Genomic DNA, 14,650 nt, shown 5'->3' on the forward strand with positions numbered 1-14,650 from the left:
CACTGTATGTTGACTATACTGGAACTGAAGACAAAAACAAAAACAAAACTTGATAGAAAATTGGGCAAAGAGCATAAACAGTTCACACACACGCACACACACACATACAAAATATGTAGATGGGTCTTAAAAATATGAAAGATGGGGGTTGCCTGGCTGGCTCAATTAGAGGAGCATGGGACTCTTGATCTTGGGGTCATAAGTTTGATCACATTAGGTGTAAAGATTATGTAAGAAAATAAATAAATAAATAAATATAAAAATAAAAAATAAAGATGTGTACTTTAAAAACTTTTTCTTGGAGTGCTTGGGTGGCTCAGTTGTTAGGCTTCTGACTTCGGCTCAGGTCATGATCCCAGAGTCCTGGGATCGAGCCCCGAGTCAGGCTTCCTGCTCAGCAGAAGGCCTTCTTCTCCCTCTCCCACTCCCCCTGCTTGTGTTCCCTCTCTCGCTATGTATCTCTCTGTCAAATAAATAAATAAAACCTTTAAAAAATTTTTTTTCTTAATAAGAATAGAAAAAGATACTCAGCTTCACTCATAATGATATAACACATATTAGAGTTACATTGACATATTAGTGTTTATCAAATTGTCAAAAATTCAAAAGCTTGGTAATATATTCCATTGGCAAGGCTGTAAGGAAAAAGGCGTTCTCATAATCATTGGTGGGGGTGCAAACTGACACAACCTGTAGGGAGGGAATTTGGAATATCTAGCAAGCATTTACCCTTTGGTCCAGCAATTCCAATTCCAGGAATTCACCCTGAAAGTACACTGTCACACACATAAAACAGTATTTTTATAAGGTTCTTCACTGAGACATTATTTATAATAACAAAATATTAGAAACAACATAAATGCTCAACCCATTAGGATACTAACTGAATAAACTATGATGAATTCATGCAATGGAGTAATATAAAGCCAAAAAAGGTTGAGGAATATTTCTATGAATTAATATGTGGTGATCTCTAAGATACATTAAGTGGAAAAAATCAAGGTGCTCGATAGTGGCATATAGCACGTTACTTTTTTTTTTTTTAATAATCTCTACCCCCAGTATGGGGCTTGAACCCATGATCCTGAGATCAAGAGTGGCATGCTCTACTGCCTGAGCCAGCCAGGCGCCCCTAGCATGCTACTTTTTGTATAAGAAAAAGAAACACCAGAAGAATAAACCAGAAACCAATAAAAACATTGCTTATAGTGGATAGGTGGGAATCGAGTGGAAGGAATAAAAATGGGAGTAAGACTTTTGAGTGTACTTTGTTATATACAGTTTTGATTTTTAAACCTTATGAAAGTTTGGTATATTAAAAAAATAAATTCAGGGCGCCTGGGTGGCTCAGTTGGTTGGGCGACTGCCTTCGGCTCAGGTCATGATCCCGGAGTTCTGGGATCCAGCCCCACATCGGGCTCCCGGGTCAGCAGGGAGTCTGCTTCCCCCTCTGACCCTCTCCCCTTTCATGCTGTGCTCTCACTCGCTCTCTCTCAAATAAATAAATAAATAATTTTTTTAAATAAAAATAAAAAATAAATTCAGGGGTGCCTGGCTGGCTCAGTGTTACACTTGATCTTGGGGTCATGAATTCAAGCCCCACCTTGGGAGTAGAGCTTACATTAAAATTTTTTTTAATTTTAAGAAAATTAGTCTGAATTTTAAAATGTCAGTATCATGAAAAAGAAAAAAACTGTCAAACTGAGGTTACAGGAGACTAAAGAGAAAAGATAATTCGATATCTGTGATTCTTAATTAGATCTTGGATCAAAAAACAAAAATAGCTATAAAATGACATTCTGAACCAATTAGGGAATTTGAATATAGACTATATATTAACGATTAAGTATATATGAAATTTGTTGGGTGGGATAAGGGTATTATGATTATAGAGGAGCATCTTTCTCCCTAACAGAAACATGCTGAGATATTTAGGAGTCAATTGTCATGATATCTCCAAATCATTTTCAAGCAGGTTAGCAAAAAAGCCAAAAACCAAAAAACCCAAACCTCCTAACATAGAAATACATATATAAGTGCAAAGATGAAAGATATACTTGTGTTCATTGTCGTACTCTTTCAACTTTTCTCAAGGTTTGAAGTTTTCCAAATAAAAGGTTATGAAGGTGGGAGGTAGGTGTTGGTCATCAGGACCCCCTAGTACTTGCTAGGCCGTCTGGAGATTCCAAGGAACCCATGAGGGCCATAAAGCTCTCTCTGTGGTGCTCGGTGTACATGCTGCGGATTCTTTGAGTCAGCCCTCACCCCACTGTGTAGGGTAAAAAGGTGATTTGGGGAGTCAGACAGACCTGAACTGTAATCCTTGCTCTCTCCCTTCTTGGCTGTGTGTCTTGAGGCAAGTTACGAACCGCTTCTGACCTCATTTGTAAAAAGAGAGATCATGCCTGCCCTGCAGGGTTGTAATGTGCTCAGTAAATAATACTTCGCAGTGCCACCTCCCAAACCACCAAGTTCTTTCTCCCTTCCTTCCCTTCCTTCCTTCCCTCCTTCCTTCCTTCCTTCCTTCCTTCCTTCCTTCCTTCCTTCCTTCCTCCCTCCCTCCCTCCCTTCCTCCTTTCCTTCTTTCCTTCTTTCCTTCCATAACCATTTATTGTTATTCCCTGCAATGGGCAAGGGATACAAATATGAATTTAGTTACTCTAGGAAACTCATAATCAGATGGGGGGAATACACTGTGGTCAATGCTAAAAGATGCGTGCTAAGGCTCTTGCAGAAGCACAGGGGGTAGGGTGGGGTGAGGGGCTGCCCAGGAAGATTTCTCAAAGGCGGTGAGGTCCGGGGGCCTCCATGGGGGATGAGGAAGGAGCGTGAGCTGCACTGAGGGGCCTCAGGGGCAAGGGCAGAGAAGACTGGAAGAGAGTTTGACAAAATGGACAGGGCCAGGCCAGGAAATTGGTTGGGGAAGCCATGGGAGCAATGTGGGCCTTGGTCTCGGATACTGGGGCGCAGCAGGCCGCGATGCTTGGTTCAGAAAACATAGCAGAGCTCTGCTATATTAAATTGGTTTTAAAAACGCTTGCGGGAGGAGAGGTCCCCAAAACAGAGAAAAAAACTATTAAAAACAAACACCTGAACTGACAAATAAAAGGAAGTTATGTACCCTAAACTTTTCCCTGTTGCCCTCCTCCCAGGAGAGGAGGAGGCGCGGATGGGGGGCCAGGTCCGGCACTAGGGCTTGCTTCTGCGAAGGGAGATGGTGACCCCCAAAGAGTGAGGCTCATTTGTCACTCTCTACCACCGCCTCCTCATCCAGGGTCTGTCCCCACGCACATAAAACTGTTAGGTCTACCCACCACCCCCTTTCCGCTTTCTAGATCACACATTTCTGTAATGCACCAACGGTCCGCCGGGCCCGGGAAGCCCGGAGGCCCCCCGCCCCGTGCCAGCGCCCGGCCGAGAACTCGGGGTTCCCTGCCCCCGCCGGCGCGGGGGCCGTGCTGCTGGGCCCGAGGGTCGGCGGCGCGAGCGCTGAGCCTGGCTGGCTACGCAGACGCAGAGGGAAGCTTCTCGCCTAATTCCAAATCATTTTTCTAAGAACAAAAACTATGTACAAATGAATATTTCCATCTTTATTTCAAATTCTAGGTTTCAACTGCAATATTAATGCTACTCCACAGTGTAATTTACTTGTAATAATATATCATTATTTCCATTTTACAGTTCTCTTCTTAAAGTAGTAAAGCAAATGTTTAAAACAGCACAAATCCGCAGCCCCACAATTCTCCATTCAGGCTCAGAATTTGTGCGCTCCTTTCAGAATTGCACATAATTGAAAACAATGAAAACCCCCGATGTGCTAAATGCTCTAGTCATTAAAGCATTTTTTTACTTTGGAATAAAAGACCGTTCTTGTGGTTGTAGTTATTATTTATTTATTTATATTTAGAAGCCCCAAACAAGCTGCTTCCTGTTCCCAGACTGACATCTGCTGGGGATGTCAGGCTGACCCGCTTCCCGGGCAGGCCCGCAGCCGGCGGCCACTCGTCCCAGCCTCGGGGGGCAGGGGACCGCACCTGGCGGCCAGGGCCCGGGTGGCGCCTACCGGCTGCTTCAGCAGCCAGCCCCAGGGGACCCAGTTTCTCTCCTGCTTCCGGCAGCTGGGTTAAGCCCCAGCCTGGCAGTGGCTTGGCACAAGGTCTCCAGTGTTGGTGGCTCCAGCACGGGGCTGGTGGGCAGGAGAGAGACTGGGGGGCGAAATTAGGCACATGGGCACGGGATGAGTGTCCTCTGCATGCAAACAGGCCTGCAGACTCTCGAGCAGCCTGCCCTATTTCTTTGCTTTCTCTGGGATGTCTCTACGGGCATCGTTTATTGTTGTTGTTGTTGTGGCTGCTGTTGTCGTCCTACTGGTTCCTTTGCCTTTGATAGAACTGCTTCCTCTTAGGCAGCCCTGGGCATTGGGTCCCGTAGGGGAGGGTCCCCGGCCTTCGCAAATTAGATTTCCTTTCCATTGGCTTCACGGTTAACAACCAGGAAACAAGCTTCCTTTTCCATCAGAATGAGGGTCCCTCTGCCTATTTCCCAATTTGTAGGAAGCCTGGTCTCCCTCTCCTCTGCAATTTAAACCACAGCGGGGTTGGGGGTGGGGGGGTGTGGGGCTGGGGAAACAGAGGGTTCTTTTCTCTCTTCTGGAGAGATCTTCCAGCTCCAGGCCCCCTTTCATCCATGTATCTGACTCTGAGCTCTGGGTTCCAGCCCCACGAAGGACATTTTCGGTAAGGTGACAGCATCCTGCCCCAGCCAGCCCCGTAACACCCCCCCCACATACTCCTGCCCTGCTCAAGCGCCTCCCATGGGCCCAGATTCCTGCCGCTTGGAACCCTCCCACCCACCCACATCTGTCCCACATCTGTCCCTTCATGACCACCAACGTTTCCTTCCCCCTGCCCAACTTCTTCCACTCCTGCCAAACTGCTCACCCCTACACCCGGATGAAGGCACCCCCAAGCCCACTTAAACACCTTTAATGAAACCTCACTGTCCACAGAAAAAGCCCAAGCCTTTGGCCCTGACATTCAAAGAAACACAGCCCCACCCAGAACCAGCCAAGGTTTCCCCAAGGCCCAGAGCTGCCCAGGGGGTGGGGGAGTCCCTGGGATGACTTCAGGTGGACTGAGAAGGAGGCCTTAGGAGACGGGATGACCACATGAGAAAAGTGAGTTTGCTTTTTACTCTCTTTCATTTCTCAGCGTCAAGGAGAAAGTCTGGTTTGGTGTTAGTCCACTTTTTTTTTTAATAAACTTTTAATGTTAGAATCGTTTTGGATTTACGGAAAAATTGCAAGAATATCTCTTAGAGGAGCGCCTGGGTGGTTCAGTTGGTTAGGCGACTGCCTTCGGCTCAGGTCATGATCCTGGAGTCCCAGGATCGAGTCGCACATCGGGCTCCCTGCTCAGCGGGGAGCCTGCTTCTCCCTCTGACCCTCCCCCCTCTCATGTACTCTCTCTCTCTCTCTCATTCTCGCTCTCTCAAATAAATAAATTTATCTTAAAAAAAAAAAAAGAATATCTCTTAGAGTTTCAGTACTCAGTACTCACGGCACCTTCCCCCCATGGTGACCACGGCCAGAGGAGGCTGCGACACCTGCTTTGTGAATGTCCCTTGCAGCCAGAGCCCTTCTCCAGTCACAGCAGGGAGGGTGAGCGGGACTCTAATCACCTTGCTTCTTTTGCAATAATATATTTTCTGTTACCTTTTATTTCCAGCAAGTGATACTACTCATCCACATTCTTAATTCCAAAAAAGCTCTGAAAAAATGAAAGGTTTTTTGTAAGTTTGGAGCCAAAGCTGATTTGAGGCAAGCTATAAATAGTCTTTACCCTACTTAGTGTAAATATTCATACATTTCTCTGCAGAAATATTCATTCATTCTCTGGCCCTCTGGGGATGTTAACTAACGTTGCATATATGCACCATATCACCTTTCGAAATCAGAAAAAAATGTGAATTCCGAAACACATCTGGCACTGTGAGCTTACTATTTACAGTTATGATATAAAGTTTCTTTTTTTAAAAATAAATTTACGTAAAAAGAGCAAGTCATTTCAAGAGAAACAGCAAGCAAATTTTAAGTACAGGTGACCTAGACTTTTAAGTTCCTCTTTCACTTTTTCCCACCCTTCATAGAAACATGACTAGCACCAAAAAGAAAACAAAGAATCTGCAAGGCCTCCAGATCCTGTCCAAACACCTCAGGTGGTCTTCATCTGTGCTCGGGCCCTACTCACTCCTCCACCCACACCCACACCTCCGTACCCTCACCCCACTGGACTGGCTTTGGCCTCCAGGCCTTCACACAGTCTGCTCCCACTCCTTGAAATGCTTTTCCCTGGCAAGCTCCTGGCCCTTCTTCCAAACTCAGCTCAGATGCCACCTTTGGCAAGAAGCCTTCCCTGGTTGCACCCAGTCTTGTTTAGGTGGTCAGCCTGTGTGGTCCCATGGCACCCCACACACAGTATTGTGGGTAAGGAAGCAGCTTGACTCTGAGTTTGACTCTAGTTTGACTCGGCGTCTTTTAGCTGGGTGATCTGTTCTCTTATGCTCACTAAGATTAATCAGTGGGATTGGTGATGATAGCTGCTATGTGTTGAACTCACTCTTCTAAGTGCTTTACATACATAAATTCACATCATCCTCACAAGCCTGAGAGGTAGAAATTGTTTTGGTTTTGGGTTTGGGGTTTGTTTTTGTTTTTTTTTTTAAGATTTTATTTATTTATTTGTCACAGAGAGAGAGAGACAGCGAGAGAGGGAACACAAGCAGGGGGAGTGGCAGGCAGAGGGCGAGGGAGAAGCAGGCTCCCCGATGAGCAGGAAGCCCGATGCGGGACTCGATTCCAGGATCCCGGGGTCATGACCTGAGTTGAAGGCAGGTGCTTAACCAACTGAGCCACCCAGGTGTCCCTAGAAATTGTTTTGATCTCCATTTAATATATGAAGAACTGAGACCCAGAGAGGTTAAGTCCCTTTCCCAAGGTTACGGTCAGCAGGGGCGTTAGGGATTTCTTCCTCCCTCCCTCTTGATCCCCACCATAGAACAGCTAGGGAAGTGCTTGCATCACAGCGCTGCCCCTCCCCCCCAAAATGGCATAAGGTTGGCCAGGTGCTACGCCTCATCCTCACAGGCTGCTTCTGGTCAAACCTGCACTGGGTACCCCAAGCACAGGGCACTGATTTGCTTCGCAGGATAGCTCGACCCCAGGGCCCACAAGCTGTTGCTCTCTGCTCTCTCCCATTTCCTCAGTGGAATCTTCCTGCCCAAGCCCAAGTCGGGTGGGGTTTACCCACCGCTTCCTACTGTAACCAGTATTTACAATTTTGGCCTCTCTCTCCGAGCTCAGCAGAAAAAAAATGTGCCAGACTCACATGTCTTTCATCTAGCACCCTGTAGAGGGTCTGAACCAAAAGTGTTTGGTAAAGAAATGCAAAGAAAAAATGATGAAGTAAATGTATGGATGGGTAAATGGATGGATGGATGGATGGATGGATGGATGGATGGATGGATGGATGGATAGATGGATGGATGAAATAACAACGAATGCACACATTTGTCCTTAGAATTTCTAATGCATTTGACATACCATGACTAATGAAAAATAACATTCTCCAGTAAACACTCCTAAGCAGAGGTGCGGAGGCTGAAGAGAAAAGGAGAGAAAACAACCCGTCGCACTGCATTGCGCTCTATGTCTGTGTTTCTAGTAAAATAGCATGGTAGTAATATTCAATATTCAACCCTTCCGATAGGAAGCTGGGAAGGGAACAACTGGGATTTATGATAAAGTTAAGACATTTCAGCCGTGTCATTGGATAAAGGCGATGGCATAACAAGACTTGAAAGTGAATCTGAGGCGAGATCCTCAACGGCACTGAAAGGGGCCAAGCGGCGCAGGCCCAGCTCTGGAGCCGGCCACACATTGGCCCTGACAGAGGAATAACTACCTAATGACCAAATGGAGTCCAAGGCAGACTGTCTGCGTGTCCATGGTGACAAAGGGGAGCCATGTCATTGACATTCAATTTATTAGCCTACTGTCCCTTATCTTCTTTCTTCTCTTCTAACTTGGGCAGTGGAAGGGTAACATAATCATTCATTAAGGAGTACAGTTGGTAAAGGGACAAGTGTCTAATTATGGGATAAGAGGAAATCATTGTGCTGGGGAGCGCAGAGCCGCCGCGAGCCCGGGAATGGCAGCCTCAGACCCTGCAGTTTAATTTATGTGCTATTTATCTCCTCACGTACACCTGGCAGAAACAATTAGCACTTGGTAATTTGTTGACCTTATCAAGGCCCTGGGATTTGTTATCATAGTTGCCACCAATATCAACGCTGAGGGAAAGAAACAATTTAGAAATGGCCCGCTAGTAAATCATGCCCATTTAACCAGGTTCGAATTTATTTTAGTCTGGTGGAGGCTTCACGTTTTGTCACTTCTTGATCGCTATGTTAATTTTCCAAGGGCTTTTAGGATGCTTTCAGAACCCTAGACTATCACAGTGGGAGTCAGCATCCTTTGAAACGTGACGACGGCCCCTCAGAAAGCACTACCCGTGGGAACACAAGCGCAACAGGGAATTTTGCAAGAGGGTTTTCGAGAAGAGCACTCTCCCCGCTGGCCCTCAGCAGCCCCCGGGGCTCGGTTACTTCAGGTCCACCGGGACCCCTTCCGTGTTTGCACCCATTCCAGAAGGCCCGCCGGACAGCAGAGCGCTTCCCCACTGCCCGGCGCCACGCTGTGAGCCCTGAGCCGTTCCGTGGCACCTCCGTGGCTCCCAGCATGTCCCTCCATAGACCACGTGGGACGCCACTTACAGAGTTTCCCCAAACTGTGCTCCCCAAAACTGTTCCGAAGTTAAAACAGGTGTGAAGGAGCGAAAGGTATTTTTATATCTGAGCTTCTTTACTCTCCCTCTCCCAATTTCAAGCCTTCCCTCCCCATTTAAAGCCGGAGCGGGGTACAGCGCTCATAGCCCTAGAGGAGGCTTCTATTAGAATAGAAAACAAAACAACTAGGCTTTCTGGCTTTTGTTATTCAAAACCTAAATCCTTTGGAGAATTCAGCTGATTCTCAAGCAAAGTCTGGATGAATAGAGGGGGATTTACCCCAGCCCGGAAAGTTCTTGAGCTGGAGGAAGGAGTGCAGGGGAAGGGAGGAGGGAAGGAAAGGACAGAGAGGAAGTTGGGGAGGAGGAGGGGGAATCGAGGGAAGGGGGAATCTGGAAGAGCAGGGGAGAGGAGGGAGCCCGTGACTGTGTGTGGTTCAGGAGAGTTCAGGGAGTTGGTTCAGCGGAGCCCAGGAAGGTGACCAAGGACGAGATCAGCAAGGTCACCCAGACCAGGGTTTGCACTTGGAAGCTTTCCAGAGCCAGGCCGAATGGGTGACACAGTCCTGAGAGGCAATAGGAAGAGCTGTGGACAGAGGAGCTGGAGAGAGTGCATCCTGCCCAAGGACAAGCCTTCCTTTATCCCAAATGTCGCATGTCGCAGAAGGGCTCGCCCCAGACCTCAGACCTGGCAGGGCCATGTGGGCTGGGATCTGGGGCATCTGAGCAGTGTCTGGATGGATCAGTGAGTGAGAACCAGAACCAGAACAGCACCCCTCCTGCCACCTGGAACTGGGGCACAACCCCGGGGGTGGGGGTGGGGGGGCTAGTGAGGGAATTCCTGGAAGGAGTGATGTTATGTTTTGGTTTTCTTTTCCCCATCAATCCGGAAGAAAGGGAGTCAGAATTTGAAATTACATAGCTTCTGATATGCTTGAGTCTGTGGACGAAGATGTCTATCCATGTCCTATCTTTGGGGAATGCTTATCCACAAAATTAAACACATTCCCTATTGTAGGACTTCCTAGACATTTTAATATGCTAAAATAAAACATTCTGGATCTCAGAGAGAGGGATTCAACAGATCACTTGTGTGCTGGTAAATGATCAACTCAGGGGTCAAATCAGGGATTAAAAACCCTGCCTTACAGCATTTGCCAATTTCCGTGGCATAAATACTCTAAATAGTCCACTCCTTTGGCAGCACTGCCCTGGGTCACAGTTGAGGCCCTTGAGGCCCTTGCCACAGTCAAACTCCCTGGCCCCTGTCCTCCTGCCTTCACTCTCCACACACCATGGTCCAGAGGGCTTTCCACAGCAAACTTCCCACAGGCACATCTCTGCCTTGGAGATGTTTCCCCAGGTTACCGGGTCTAAGACTTGTCCTTTTACACATGTGTCCTCGGTTTTAATTAAAGGGACCGGTTTCCTATTCACTAGGGCATTTCTACAGAGTTGAGTTGTTGTTTTTTTTTAATTTTTAAAAAGATTTTATTTATTTATTTTTGCGCGTGCGTGTGCACTCGCACACGCAAGAGAGCGAGAGAGGGACAGAGAGAGAGAGGACTGAACTCCCTGAACTCTCCTGAACCACACACAGACACGGGCTCCCTCCCTCCTCTCCCCTTCTCTTCCAGATTCCCCCTTCCCTTGATTTCCCCCTCCTCCTCTCTCCTCCTTCTCCCCACCTTTCCGCTCTATCCTCCTTCCTTTCCCTCCTCCAGCTCTCTCCCATTGAGCAGGGAGCCTGATGCAGAACTCATCCCAGGACCCTCGGATCATGACCAGAGCCAAAGGCAGACGCTCAACAGACTGAGCCACCCAGGTGCCCCGAGTTGAGTTCTTTTAAGTTTATTTATGCCAAGATCTGTGATTTATGAGGCATAACATAATGAATGAATAAAAGACTGGATCCCAATGGTAGCCAGCCTCCAGGATGGCCACAAATGATTCCTCCCTCCTGGTATTCATGCCCCTGTAAAGGGTTGATCTATGTAATGAAGGGGAGCAGATTTTGCCACCCTAAAATATGTCTCTTTAGCATAAGGATTATTTTGACCTAAAGGCAATCAAAACTCAGCAGATTCAGGAAAAGTTCTTTACCTCCCCTTCAACTGTCTAAATTTACACTGGAAAGGGGGTCTGTACTAGGAAGAGAGCTATTACCAGAGAGACTTTTTACCTAAGAAACGTATCTGCATAACAGGACACCTTTGTTTTCCAAACTTCTCTTCTGCCTTCCTGTGAATGGCCTTCCTCCCCTTTGTATCCCCAGACCCACTCCCCTTTCCTTGGCTCTGGATGTTATATAAGCTTCAAGCACCTGGCTGCCCTTTGGGTCTCATATTTTTATGGGGCTCCCCTTTGTTTGAAATTTGTTTTTCTCCTGTTAATCTGTCTTAACATTAATTATTAGACCAGCCAAAAAACCTAGAAGGGAAGAAGGGAGAATTTTTCCACCCCTACGGTAACAAATGGGAAATTTGGGAAATGAGTGTGTGACGTCTCCTGAGGCTAGATCATAAAAGACTTTGTGGGTTTTGCCTTGCCCTCTCTTGGATTACTCACTCTGCGGAAGCCAGATACCATGTCATGAAGACTCCTGAGTAGCTCTATGAAGGAGTCCACATGCTCAGACACTGTATAGCATCAGTTTGCCGGCCGTGAGAGTGCTCCATGCTGGAAGCAGATCCTTCAGCTCCAGTAAGCCTTTATTTGGATGACTGCAGCCCAGCTGAGCTGCTCCTGGGTCTCTGGCCTGCAGAAGCTGTGTGAGATAATGAGTGCTTGCTGTTGCTTTAAGGGGCGGAGTGTGGATGTACTTTGTTGTGCGGATATTTGTAAGTAGTAGAGCACCTAATCAAGAGGAGCTCTATAACCTTGAACAGGGGAGAAAAGATGGATGTGGACATACACGAATACGTGGAATAAGCCAGTATATGTGTGTATCATCAGATACGGACTGTGGCACGTTCGGAGAAACGGGAGAGAAGGGGAAGAGGTTGTGCACTGGAAAAACAAGGGGCCCTGTTAGGGAAGCTTTCAGGAGGTCAATTTTGGAAGAAAAGGGGGTTTGAAGAAAGGCAGAACACATTTGGGGGGGTGTCTCTCTTTTTTGGAGAAATTAAATCTCTGAGGAATCACATTTCTGAGGAGTTTATATAAACGTTCTTTGCGAAATGTGAAATTCACTTGAAAATCAATGTTGCTTTAGGACATCACGGGTCAACCTGTTTTCAGTAAAGTAATTCAATCTTAGAAAAAGTGCAAAAAATGTATCGGGACACAAAGTTGTTACCAGTTTGCTGTCTACCACCACGTATACTGGGTGAGACATACCAGAATATTTATTTATTAGGTGGGTTTAAATTACAGAATAAAAAGATTCAGTTCTTGGTGGGTTGGTTTCCAACCAGGAAAAATGGGTATAAGCTGAAATAAAGGGAATGATTTCTATTTAGTTGAAAGGAATAAACAAACAAACAAAAGCCCTTCAATCAACCAGAGAAAATTAGTACCTCTTCCCAGTCCATTGTTTCTCATTTTGCTTTGCCTTTTATTTTTGTTTTTGTTTTTTTAAAGGAAGTTTAAAGCTATAGTGAAAGTCATGATGATGTGGAAACGCAGGCTAGAAAAGCATCCTGGTATCTTTTTCCTTTTGCCTAATTCTCATTCAAGATACCAGTTTCAAATGACATGGGAAGTTTGCTTAAATCAAATAGAAAATTAAAGCACATGAATTAAGCAGCTGGAAGAAAAAGTACTATAAATATAAAGTAAATGAATAAATATATAAAAAAGATACTCAGCCTCACAATAATTAAAGAAATGCAAGCTACAAGGAGATGCAATTTCTAAAACCCTGTCAGACTGGCAAAGACTAAAAGGTTTGATAATGCTCAGTAATTGGGAGGAAGGGGAGTCAGGCATTTCACAGGCTAGGGCTGGGAATGTAAATTGGCACGACAATTTTAGAGCGCAGTTTGACAACATCTAGCAAAATGTTAAATGCACATACCCTTTGACGCAGTAACTTCATTCCTGGGTACAAGTACAAGCTCGAGGTTATCCACTGCAGCCTTGTTGGAAAGAAAAACGAAACAATAGGAATAGCAACGTACACAAGAGAGAGCAGCTACATCACAAATTGATGATAACAAATGCGTGGAGTCCTTGCTTATCTTGTGATCAGCAAGAACTCCGAGACCTGATTCTCTTCTTAGAATGGTACAGCCACACAAACAGCGTCTAGCCATCCAAGTCACCAGGGTGTGGGCTGACCAAGGGCTATTCATGCAATAGGAGGGGTAAAGGAAATTTTAGAACAGGCTATAGAGTATAGTCTCATTTATATTAAGGAAACAGTAAAGTGTGTATATATGTTTACATTTGTGCAGAAAATGTCTAGAAAGATATACTAGAAAGAAAGAGGTAACTGTGGGACGCTCAGGAGAACTTTCCATTTTTTTATTTAATACCTTCTTCACCCTCTTTATTTAATACCTTCACTTTTATTTACTTATTTTTTATTTACTTACTTACTCATTTGCCTATTAGACCAACCGCAAAGGTTGAGGTCAGAACTTTCAAGACTGCCTTTGCTTCTGACACCAACTGCCTATGGAACAGTCAGTTTCCATCAGTCACTAGGAGGGCACACAGAACTCATTGAAGCTTTTCTATTCATGGCTGTGGTTTATTACAGGGAAGGGAGGCAGATTAAAATCAGCCAAAGGAAGAGACACATAGGGCAGAGTCTGGGAGCGTTCCAGACGTGAGGCTTCGATGGTTCTCTCCTGTGGATTAAGGATGCATTACCCTCCTGGCATCTATGCGTGACAATGCACATGTAGTTCTCCCAGCTGGGGAAGCTCAGAGGAGCATCAGTGTCCAGAACTGGTTTAACGGGGTTTCATTATGTAGGCACGATCGATCGATTGCCCGCATGGTTGAAGTCTACAGGTCGACTGACACTACATGATTCAAAGCCACACCCTAAACTATAACATCTTTCTGGAGGGGTCAGCGCCTACTCAAAGATCCAGTGTGGCCATCTTGTGCCCTAAACAAAGACAGTCCTATCAGGTATGACATAGATGAATTCCAGAGGCTGAGAGTAAAGGCCCGACCTCTTCTGGCCAAATTCTTTACTATACGTTTTTGTAATTAAAACCTGGAATAGCTGTGTGGTTGGTTTTCCATGTGCTTGTTGGTACATAGTATAGTTTCTAAGTTGTGTTTTTATGTAAGAGGACTGGTTTGCACTGAGACTCCCTGATCATGTGAATTTTTGTCCTGTGTTTTCTTAGATTCTGTATTTGTCTACTTGGTACCCATTGGTCACCGGGTCAGACTCCTGGCCAAAGCTGTTTACTTCTCCTCTGTGAGCCAGCTTTTGTGTCACCTGATAATCATATGACAAATCCTCGAATCAATCATGAGTCCACACTTCCAGCCATGTCTTTTATTCAACTCACATACCAACCCAATATTCCTCTGCCCCAATCACCCAGGGTCATACAGCTAGAGACCACCTCTAGAGCCCAGAGCCTGCTGACTCAAGCTAGCCAACCCTGAGCTGTTTTCTCTGCCTCGCCTTACCTTTCCCATGGGAAACAATAAAGGTTCTGGCCCACGCTTCCCCCTCACTTGCTCTGTCTCCGGATCAAACCTGGTGCTGCCCGATGGAGCCCTGTGTGGCATGATGTGCTCCCTTCCCTTGGGAAGTAAGTAGTCACGGCCTTCCTTCAATGGCATTAGCCTCATTGTAGCATCTCCCCAAATTAAAATCCTGTGGGTACGATCAA

Source organism: Mirounga angustirostris, unplaced genomic scaffold, assembly GCF_029215605.1.
Source record: "Mirounga angustirostris isolate CCGP_5_RB_7025 unplaced genomic scaffold, mMirAng1.0.hap1 SCAF_3, whole genome shotgun sequence".
In the NCBI taxonomy this organism is placed as follows: domain Eukaryota; kingdom Metazoa; phylum Chordata; class Mammalia; order Carnivora; family Phocidae; genus Mirounga; species Mirounga angustirostris.